Below are 12,585 nucleotides of genomic sequence, written 5' to 3' on the forward strand. Positions count from 1 at the left end.
AGCACAGAATAATAATCTGTGTTGTGTTACCTACCATTGGCATGAGGATCATTTACACTAATCTGTTCTGAAGGGGTTGGGCTTGACAGATGATAGCCTGGTTTCCAACACAGAGACAAGCAAAGCTGTGGCCAGGAGCTACTCTGCTGGTGTGAAGAGCAGCTCCTGGCAGAGGTAACCTATGTTGGCACACATATTGCCAACATAAGTCACATGTCATATACATCCACTTCTTCAAAGGGCAGGGCTCTGTGGCGACTTCAAAGAGGCCGTTGCGTGCACTACTTTGCGGCTCGTAGTCAGGATACTATTGTCCTAAACATGGAGGGTTTGGATTTAGAATGGAATGACATGCCATTGCTCCACCCCTGCTGCCTCAGCATCACTTAACATGGCTAGGTTGAGGAAGGCCACCCCACATGCCTCTGCCGCCCTGACCTCAGCCGCTATAAATACGCCCCCCCTCCCGAAAAGCGTGAAAAGCCAGCCCTCGTATGAAATTTATCTCCTGGATAGAGCTGCGAGTGTCCGCTAGAGAGGTGATTCCTATAGTCCATCTCCACAGAGGCCTGAGAAAGTAAGGAACGTATTAGAGGGGCCTAAATATACTCTGTGTTGTGAATAACAGCATAGTGGAAATGTGTGAGGGAGTAAGCATAGCATCCACTCCAGAGTACAGTGACATTTAATTGAAGGCTGTAATGTGGATAGGAATGCAAATGCTTATAAATAAAATGCAAATGGAAATTTAAAGTGTTTCTGTAGAACCATTGTATTTTTCTTATTTTGTTTTGTTAGAGACATGCACTGAATGCTTACATTTGGACAAAGGAGAACCGTCAGGTGGAGCTCTCGGGTGACAGCACACTGGGGGTTGGATTTCATCGATCGGTAAATTGGGAAGAACTTTCGACTTTCATCTGACTCAGACACATTTATGTCTATGCAATTTCTTTTGCGAAATAAACTCCACCTGCATTTTACATTTATTATATCTCCAAAAAACGCAGATATGTTTTAATCAGGTATAGCAGCGCCTTCACCAATTATAACTACTAGCAATAATTGCATAGGCTACATACAATTAGTTGTTAAGCCCTTTTCCTAGGCATTCGTTACATCTACAAACTCCTCAGTATAAGACATTACACAGACTGACTCATACAAAAACTTTCTATCTGTGCTCATAAACTACCAGGCAGCATTTACCCGACTGTTGCTTTAAAACTGTTGTGATGAACTGCCCCTAGAAGCGATAATCAACAATACAACCCACCACCACCATTTCCTGTTGTCATTCACAGCATCACCATATGTTACTGTACTTTCTCAGTAATGAGAGAATATTAGAAAATAAGTAACACGTCAACCATTCACACATACACACACCCTGAGCCACATACGCTCACCCTGAGGCCCTGACACAGCCTTCACTTTTCACCATTGACCTCCACCTTATCAGGTAAGCATAGACAAGAAGAGGATGTCAGGCGTGTATTCTAAACATTCACGCCCAGTGAAAACAAGCCCCAGTCTGTTCCCTCCTGGGCCCCTGATGTTTTCACTTCTTCAAACCCCCCACACAACCCCTTTCTATGTCAACCTGGCCAGCTTCCTGCTCCATCCAGCCCTCTATGGTCACACCATGACTTCCTCTTTTACTATCAGTAGAACCACTAAGCATTGCTTGTTGCTCTCCTAACTGCACAGTTCAGTGGGTAAACCAAACTGGCATCTCTCTCTCTCTCTCTCTCCCTCCGTTTATACAAGTCATTATGATGGCATCGGTTTCCTCTCATGAATAGTGGATGGTGCAGTCTGTGTGGAGGGTGACCACACCTGGAGATGAACACTGGAGAGGAAATCATCCATTAAATCTGCTGACAGTATTAGAGATCCCCCGCTGGGGTAATGGGCCATCCAGATGGCAAAATCACAGGAGCCTCCCGGGCTCATCTCAGGTCATCCACCAGTAGTTTAAGACAGAGCTGGTGTGTGTGTGGTCTGACTGTTTACTCTTGTAGCCATGATACAACACTCTTAATTATGTATCTATCCTTTACCTATTGTGAGTTTATTCTCCATTTGTTACTAAGACCTTATTTTCTCCAGTGATACCAACAATTTCTTACTGCCATAAGTATGAGCTCATACTTACTGCAGCAAGACATTACAATCAATACCGTCTCAATTTTCGTGGTAATGAAGAAATCTGCCACCCTGTGTAATGCTTTTCTAGGAGAACAATAGAGCGGTTTGGTATAATATAATATGGCGTTGGGTGCACAGGCAATAGTTGTAATACTGTATCTCTTTAGATTGGATTTGATGACATTATGAACAATTCTAAATATCACATGGCATATCTCTTACCAGAATTGTATATGGGTATTTTTGTATACATGATAAATCAGTATACAGTTGTTAGTAATGTCCATCAAGAACATACACTTAGCATAGTACTAATCATCCATTTACATGCATGCATGCCTTGTGTGTGTTTGTGTGGGGTTGCATGGTAACTACTGTGTTTGCAATTTGACGTGTGCAAGTTTAACCCATTTAATCCCAAATTTTTTCCAGACATGAAAATATCCAAATCATGTGCTATTGGTAACCCTTTGAAATAGTCTATCATTATTTTGGGAAATTTTCATGGAAAAATAGGTTAAAAAGTGTGTTTTATTGTCGGCCACAATTGTGACCGGTGGTATAATGTATATACTGATTTTATGTTTTTCTTGTTTCCAGTCATCAAATTTCTCATAGTTCAGCTCAATTATATCTGGGTTGGAATATAGAGCTTTGTTACTGGCAGTACCAGTATCAGCATGTATTAAAATATGCTAGTGTTCTTTATCACATGTTAGTGTGACTGTTTCACATATGAAAAACATGAATACGACAAATGAAAGCAAAAACGAAAAGACACCCATCAGCATTAACATTATTATCTTAACATTTATTAAAACATTCATATGGTAACTTTGTTGTAACATTTGACCTTGCACTTTTGTTTAATACTAGTAGTATTTTAGTGCATAATTCATTTTAACATTGTAATTGTAACATTTTAGTGCAACATTCACTGAACACTATGGAGTAGTCATATGCGTCTTTAAAACTAAACGGACCACTCAGAATAGAGGTAACTTGCATTCAAGTAGAAGCCTGTACTAAACAAAACTTTACTTACTGTACATAAAGGCCTCAGAACTAAGTGCATGTGCATCACAACTATGGTCATTGCTTGACTGATATGAACTGACCTTTTCAAAAACCTCTTTTTTGTCAACATTTCATCCTATAGTATGTTTTACTCCTTATTTCTTGCAGACTTTTCTATTTTTCTTTTATTGGCTTTTCTAGCCCTTTTTTTATCTATCCCGATCTCTTTTTCTACTGCCCATGGTAGGCCTTGAAACATTCAATGTGCAGTGGTGCTGTGCATTTTTCACATGCATAAGTAGTGCGTTTGTCACAATGACGACATCTCTGGAATCGATGCATGGTGTTGATTGGCCAGTGAGAAGTTTTGTCAAATCTTCCCTGATTTTCTACAGAAGCAGCCAGTAGAGACTTCCTTCCGTGGCTCAGTGGTTTTCTGCCAAACCTTTGCATAAGAGACTGTGCCACTGTACGTGAGAAGGTGAGCAGGTCAATGGTCCCTCCTATGACATCTCTGTAAAAGAGATGGCTGTTTGTTAGTGCACTGCTGAGGGACCATGCAAAGATGGGCCACCACCATTTTTTGGACCTGATCGAGATGTGGTATCTTGAAACCTGTAGATCGTGAAGGTCAACACCACCCATATGCTCATTGTATCGGTTGATGCATTTTGGCTGTTTGACTGTGTCAAATGCACGCCGCTGCTTGTTCCATCTCTTTACAGAGGTCTCACTGTATTTATCTTCCATGTTTGTCCCCACTGTGACAATGTTGTTGTCTTTCCAACGGACCAACAGCTTCTCTTCCTCAGTCAGGACTTCAGATGTTCCCCGGGGGAATTTCATGAATTTTTTCTGTGATGTGAATGGGACATCAAACAGACGATTTTGTCTCATTGTTCCACAGCTCCCATACCCTCTTTTTGTCATTTCACCGAGGAGTGCAAGCGAAGTGAAGAGGTTGTCATGGAAGAATTTGCAACCTTGAGGCACTTCAGCCTGCTCTGCAAGGCCAAGAACTACGCTGGGTCCCTGACCTAACCCAGTCTCAGGAAGGAGGGTGTGGGAACCACCATATGGCTCCATGTGATGCATGTAACCACTCGATGAGGCAAGGCTCCATAGCTTGTAACCAAAACGGATTGGTTTACCTTTTATGAATTGCTTACATCCATGTCGGCCATAGTATGGGACCATACTTTCATCCACTGACAGCCATTCCTGAAATGGCATGATTTTATATGACTGATTGAGCTCAGCAAAGATGGGCCTGACTTTAAAAAATGGATCATCAGTGATTTGAGTGTTATCAACCACATGAACTGATGCCATTATTTCATCAAAGCGATTTCTTCGCATTGTATCGGAAATGCTTTCATTGTGTACATCATTGTCAAGTGACCAGTACATGTGTCTTCTTGGGACAGAGCTGTACCCAGATGTGATCAGTATTCCATAGAATGTTAAGAGTTCATCCATTGTTAGACTCAGTTGCTTGCCCTTGGTCTGGGTGGAGTAGAGGTTGGACATTTCAAGGGTTAGCTCTCTAAGGGTGGGTGGATACATTAGTAGGAAAACATCCATTGGGCTGGGGCAGTTTTGTTTAACACATTCTGCAGCATTTGGGCTGTATACTGTGTGTTTTGGAATACCTGCTGTGACAGGCCTCTTAGATCGTTTGAAGGTTCGGTTTTTATTTTTGACCACTTGCAACTTGGTCCTTGGCTCGTCTGTCTGCACCCTGTCTGTCTGGTGGGTAGATGAACATGGCTCTTCAGAATCAACAGGAGGTGGAAGTGGGGTAGTGGTGAGGAGGGAGTTATCATCACTGATAACATCTGTTTCATAATTTCTTTGCATAAGTTCAGCACTTGCGTTTAGCAGTCTAGCGGGCAAATGGCCTGTCTCACCCTCAAAGTCCATGTCTGACCCATCACTGTCACAGTCACTGACGACAGCGTCATTCTCACTTTGAGGGACAACTGTAATGTTGCATGCCTTGTCTGAAGGGTCCACAAGGTCCAACATACAGAGAATTTCATTCAAAGTTAAGCTAAAAGGAAGAACAGAGTAGAAAGTTAGCTAGCTAGCTACACTGTGTTATCCCACCGGTCACTATTGTTGCCATCAACAACTTTACTCATGCTGTGACCATACTGAACATAGTTGAGTTAAGGTAAATAGACCTGTCAATACTAGACACCTTGAAGATGATGTGTACCAAAAATATTTGTCTCATCTTTATGTTAACCCTCTTTACTGACCTCTTTTGTTGGTGCTTTGATGCAGCCATCCTCCTCGGATGGTGCAACCAGGAAGTAATCAGCTCTGATCATGTGACAATTTACACTAAACATATGAAACTGCACAAATGTGTTTGGGAGTTTTTTTAACATCAGTATTTTCTGGAAATAGGTTGATTCTCCATTCAGTAACATTTTTAGGACCTTTAAACTGGAAATGTTTTTTACGGTCACTTTTGTGACCGATGGGATTAAATGGTGGAGAAGCCTTGGAGGGACATAGTAGTCTGTGAGCTCTATTATATTACCTACAGGAGGCAAACGGATACTGTGTTAGATGCAGAGACTGAGGAAATAGAGACAGACAGACAATTAATCAGGCAGCAGATGGCATGTGCATTGCTTTGTTTATGTTGTCGGTCTTCTCAAGTGATTATCTATGAACACGCAGTGAATTTGACACTTTTTTGCCCACAAACACATTAATTTGGCTTTCCATAACTGTGTTGTTCTTCACATTACAGCGCTAACAATCGACCTTTCCTCAACCTTGGTTTGAGAACCCTCAAGCAACCAATCAACATAATGGATAATTGCCTGCTAGTGGTGAGATGATGATACCGAATAATTTCCACTTCTTGCAACATAATAATAATGAAAAGGATTTATATAGCACTTTTCAAGGCACTCAAAGACGCTTTACAGGGTTCCAGGTTCCATTCATTCACACACAGTCATACTGGTGGTGGTAAACTACCATAGTAGCCACAGCTGCCCTGGGGCAGACTGACGGAAGCGTGGCTGCCATTCAGCGCCTACGACCACCACCTCAAACATACAGCAGTCATACACATTCACACGAGGCAAGGTGGGTGAAGTGTCTTGCCCAAGGACACAACAATGACACTGGTGGCAGAGCAGGGATCGAACCGCCAACCCTTGGATCATTGGCCAACCCGCTTAACCACCTGAGCCACGGTTGCCCATGTTTCGTTTCGTTTCCGAAGTGCACACATAATTACTCTCTTTCTTCCCATGACATCACACCAAACACTTAACATTTATCAAATGGACTGAGCAGACACATGAAACATCCCGAGTTACCAGGAAGCATTGTACATGAGTATTTGTTTCTTGGTCTTAAGGTGGAGACCAGGAGTTTCTTGGTCTGTTTACAGAGCCTAGGCTCATTTTTCCACTTGATCTTTATTTCAACAAACACACATCACGGACAGGTAGGGGATCGTGAGAAGATATTCACCTATTTCGACCAAAAAAAAGGGATTTTGACAAAACGTATTCTCCAGAATTGCTGACACCACCTTTAACTGTGACATGACATGTAATGAAATGCAGCAGATAGATAGTGTGGCTGATGTGGTGTCAGGCAGGGGTGGGCAAACGCAGATTCTGACAGGACAGGCGAGGGATTGGATGGACTCTGGCCACACACACCCCCACACTCTGTGATCAAGGCTCCCGGTCGTTAACTTCCAGAGTGGGTCGAGGGGCGAGGGGCCATGAATGCAGGGCTTTGTCCAGTCCGTGGTCATCACATTCCACTGGAGCCACTCTGTGGCGCGCAGCAGAGCGGAGGAGAGGGCAGGCCAGGGCATGACAGGAGAGGAAACCCTGGGCCAGAATGTCTGCCTGTCATACCCCCCCTCCAACATGGAGATCATATCATGGTTCTGTGCCTTTTATGAATAGAAAGTCATTGTTTTTTGAGGTGGTAGAGATTCATATGCATGGTAAAACTTTTTTTTATTATTATACTATGCTGTGCCTTTACTTCAGCTCAAACCCTTATCAAAGTCAATGATGGAGATCTCCTTGATTATGGCACCAACTTTTTGACCGTTTTGTAGTCTAAAGGGAATTTATCTTTCCATGTATGTAGATAGTCACGTTTCATTCTCTGTGTTGGAAGGTATGAGTCATGAGGATTGGCAGAGAGCTTGCTACTGACATAGAATAATCCCCCTGGCTGCAGTGTATCGGTACTGGACAGAACAGACGAATGATTGCTTTTTCCATTAACATCTCCACTGCTGTGCTGGTACTCATATCATATCAGTTGTGTCTGTTTATTCGTCTACCAACAAACCCTGGATATTCTATTATTTTAACGCTTGGTTAAAATAAGTTGTTTTACACATATATGATTTTGAAGAATGTGGGTTAACCAAAGTGCTTCGGGGCTACAGCAGGCTAATTCTGGCTATTTTCGGCCAAACATTTATAAAGGAGAGAGAGGTCTAATGTTTCCGTGCTGACTCAGGAGTTGAATTATTCACCCTGTGTGTGTGTGTGTGTGTGTGTGTGTGTGTGTGTGTGTGTGTGTGTGTGTGTGCGTGTGTATTGCTTTAACACACAGACCTCCACCCCCAAATTAGGGAAAAGGCAGCTTGCGCTTGTCATCTTTGCATGACAGGAAGGGGAACATGAATGATATAAAGCCTCAGATGTTTGCACAGTGACTCACAATCATGAAAGTCAATGGTCAGGGGAATAGCTGGGGTCTTAATCATGGGGGAAAGGGCCCTGCATTCCACATGTAGGTGCTACTTAGGAGCGGGGGTGTGAAATGAAGCATGTTCAACATGTGGCCAGCTGATGTGCCAATTGCACCAAGCGTCCGAGCCAAAAAAGACAAATAAAGAAAGGAAGGAAACGATTGAGTTAGTGTCTGTCTCTTAAAGGTGCAGTCAGCCATTCTTGAGAACGCTTGTTGGCAAAATCACTTTTTTGTCAAAATCAGTGAATATCTCCTCGTACGTATACTCTTTATTCACAGACCAGTTTACAGAGCCTAGGCTGTGCATTAACACTGGCTTTTTTTCAGTGCGCTGAGGTGGCGGAACATGAGGAAATATTCACTGATTTTGACAAAGTGATTTTGACAGCAAGCATTCTCCATTATTGCTGACTCCACCTTTAACTCCTATTTTTCGCGATACCATTTCTCACACACTTTAACCCCCTACATTGCCTCTAATCACTTGCTAAATTCTCCATTTGCTACGGTTCTCTCAGTATCCTTTTAATAGTGGGACGTCCTATCGCACAAAGAGGTGTCTGTCAGTGTCGATGGGAGACTGTTCACAGCTGGACCTTGGCAGCATGGGAACAAGGGTTGGACCAGGGACTAGAAGGATAAGGTGACTGTGGACATTTCTGCCACAAGATTAACAGCCTTCCAAACGGTCTCAAAGAGGAGAGGAGAGGCTAGCCCAATTAAAAGTGGAGGCAGAACAGCTCCCCTGTTCTTCTTTGGCATGAATGTCCTTTTTTAGATTGTGCCGATGTCTTTATTTGGAAGCCTGCAGTTTGGATGTGTGATGCGGTTGAGTTTTATTACATTACTTCATTTTATTTAGCTGACACTTGTATCTGAAGCAACTTCCAACTTGTGGCAAGAGGCAGATAGCATTAAAGGTGTATACCCTGGCTATTGGTGTGTTTCGGAGTGATCTAGTGGTGAAAGTTCTAGATTGCTCCGTCTCTCCTCCTCCTCTCTCCTGCTCTCTCCTGTTTGGAGAATTTACAAAAGCTTCTGTGGCATTCAGGGACAAGGACATAGTTACTAGAGATTCATGGCCCAATTCTTTCCACAATATCAAGTGATGAAGTGAAAATGTATCTACCGGTAGTTATTTATAAGGCTGTTCTGTGCTAATGTGGAACCATGACTGTGCAACATAGCAGCATCCCACTCCTACATTTATAGATATAAAAGGCTCATTCTAAGATGAAAAAAAAAATATATATTTTCAAGCGATTTTACACTCATCCAATTCCCAAGACTAGAAACAGATGCTCCGCTGACTGACTTTGACTTGATCTTACAAGCATGTTGTTTACTGTACAGTGCTACACAGTAAGCAGTACACACACACACACACACACACACACACACACTCAACATACACACAGCTGCGTCTGTAGCATTCCCGAGTCGTGCATTCTCTTTGCGTATTGCCAGAAGGTCAGAGTGCGTCAAGTAAGATATCAGATGGATTCAAAGGCATGTTCTCATGTTAGGCCTTCAGAGAGAGAGACACGCCCTGCTGCAATGCAACCCTGCTGCCATTTAGCAGCTTCTTATGACACTTCAAGGATGAATGGTTAAGTATAGTACGCTTTTTCTACTTAAAGTCTAATTTACCCCCAAAGTGACCTCTGTAACAAGTGTCAGAGTGGCTGGTTTGTGATTACTTCAGTTTGAGTGCATTATTGTGCCATTGTCCATTGTAGTTTATTTTTTTCCCTGTGTCAATATACAGTGTGCAATTGACCAAGAAACAATTTTTTTTATTTTTTTGCACAAGACTGAATGCTCACTCATTTGCACACACACACACTCTGCCTGAATTGTTCTGTAATTGCTCATTCACGGCCAAACAAAAGGTCAAGGGAAGATTCATATTTACTGCTACATAGGCGTACAAAGGCATTTTAAAACCATGGCTTTTTTGTTTCGGAAGGCATTTTCCAACCCTCTGCGCCCTCCCTCTCCCTCTGAAATGCCAAAGGGGGTCTGGTGGACAGCTCCTCACAAGCTTTCAAATTGTTCTCCTTTTTTTCCCAAATTTGGACTGCAGTAGAATGGGCCTATTGTCAACGTGTTTAGCAGACTTTGAGAGAAATGATCTTTCCTGGCAGCTAAGCCTGTCACATAGACGGACGCAGTGGGAACTTCATTTTGGCAAAATCCTTGCCTTTCTCATTTTTTTACTGGGTACCAAGATTTGTTCATCACCATTTTAACTGTAGGTCATTTGGTGTGACATTCATTCAGTAGACGTTCCCATATAGTATAAATGGCGTAGGCATGAGACTAATAAGGCCACATGGTTCCCAATTTGGGCACAACGCACAGAACTGAGCTGTAAAAATGCCTTGAGTGGAATTCAAATTGGCATCCTCCTCTTCTGCCTCTGTCAAATCCCCAACACCAAGTATCATTTTGGACGTCATTACATTCCATTCAAACTGAGATGATGATGTTTAGCATGTGTGCATGTGGTGCGTTGCCATGTCAGGTGTGTGTGCCACGTGTGTATGTGTGTGGGGGGTGCCATGCACTGTGAGTTAGCCCTTGTTAGGCTCTGCAGGATCAGCGGCAGCTTTATGCCCTCATCTTGTGTGTGTGTGTGTGTGTGTGTGTGTGTGTGTGTGTGTGTGTGTGTGTGTGTGTGTGTGTGTGTGTGTGTGTGTGTGTGTGTGTGTGTGTGTGTGTGTGTGTGTGTGTGTGTGTGTGTGTGTGTGTGTGTGTGTGTGTGTGTGTGTGTGTGTGTGTGTGTGTGTGTGTGTGTGTGTGTGTGTGTGTGTGTGGACAGACGAGCCGCAACAGCTGGGAATGCACGTTAACCTCCATGGGAGAAACCAAGGTCAGCAAAAGTGAGGTCAAGAGAAAGGTCTGTCTGGAAGTGGCACGGTGTTGTTTGGCACTTAAAACCAAACAACAAATAGCAACGTAAGTGATTTTGTAGTTGGATAATACTACAACAAAACCTGACAGAGAAAAACAGAGATGCTTGTCTGCTACTGTAACCTGTAGCTGACTACATATTTAATTTATTTTTTATATTTAAAGAGATCTAGATTAAGGTCATTTTCCCACAGCCTTACCAAGTCTTTTTCATTTCTGTGGAATGGTCTTTTAACTTAATTTTTTTCTTTTCTTTTTTACATTTTTTCTTTTCTTTTCTTTTTGGGGATCATTTATGTCGTACAGAACGTACTAGCTCTTCTCCTCAGCCAAACTAAAAAGTCTTTGTAATATCCAAACACTTTTAGCACTAGTACCCTCTATTTCAGCTTCTTTTTTTCTCTATCCTCTGTTTGACTGTGGTGTACTCTCTTAACCCATTTGTATTATTTATTTTACATGCAGTGTTCGGAGCGACCACCCAAGGCCATTGACCACACTGCACGTAGCTCCCGACCAGAGTGGGAGGCTACAAGGGAAAGGGCTTCGATGTGTTACCGCCTCATTCCTCTCTCACCCTCCTCTGGTTCACATCACATGCTACAACACATAGTTGGTCCTGGTGGCTGGGGACAGCAGGGCACAGCTGCAACCCAGGACTGGATTTCACCCACCATACTCATGTTGAAAAAACCCTGTTCACTCTCTCCCTCTGGACAGCTGCAGAATACAACCATGGGCACATCAGCAGCAGTGAAGTTGGCGCTGTTTTGGGGACTCTGTCATGTGATTGGATGGTCTGATTTACAGGATGTATGACAACTGATGCACCAGTAGTAACAAACATTCCCAGGCTCAAAGCAGCAACAAATAAATGTCACACTGTTTTTCCAGTATCAAGTTACCAAATAATTGTATTTACCTTTAGCCTAACAGAGGTAAAACAACAGTTTGGATTGGACCTAATCAACGATAGAGAAATACACATATATGCACAATTGTTTATGATGCAAACAAGATGACAACATTGTTTTATATGCTTTTAGTATTCAACCTAAGATTGCTGATGTATAGCTGCCAACTAAACAATTGCTTAAGGTTAATAATAATTATGCCAGAGCAATAATAATGATGAATACAAATAATCCCAACTGCTGATATAGATAAGAGACAGCAAGTCAAGCCAGTGTATTTATAGACCGCATTTACAAACAACACATGTTGTCCAAAGTGCATTTACAGAGGGGTTGCAATGTATATTTAGAATAAGAATGTTTAAATTGGATCTGCAAGCGACCCAATTGCCCAATGTAACTTGAAACCGGAGGTGCATCAGCCCAACCACCATTGAACAGATTCAAGAGATTAAATTAGCTGACATTGCACGGAAACAAATTGAATAGATTATATTGATAACAGAGTAGACCTGTGTTTCCATGGCGAAAACACAGGTTTCAAAATGGAACTTAAAAATGACAGTAGCATTGCTTTTGTGTTTAGGTGCAGTATTACCTATTTTACTAAATAAATAAATAAAATAAAAGTATTATGAAAAAGGAATGGTTTATCTCACTGTTGTAGTCAGATTTGTAGTTCAATCTGATTTTTATGATAGACAACAAAGAACATAGATATACATAAATGCACAGGGCAACATGAAAACACACATTACTCTGTAACATTTTCTTGTCTTGGATGGATATCGTGCATTTAGATTTCCGCAGTACATTCTGTGCATAA

The sequence above is a fragment of the Ammodytes marinus genome, assembly GCF_949987685.1.
Source record: "Ammodytes marinus genome assembly, chromosome: 20".
In the NCBI taxonomy this organism is placed as follows: Eukaryota; Metazoa; Chordata; class Actinopteri; order Uranoscopiformes; family Ammodytidae; genus Ammodytes; species Ammodytes marinus.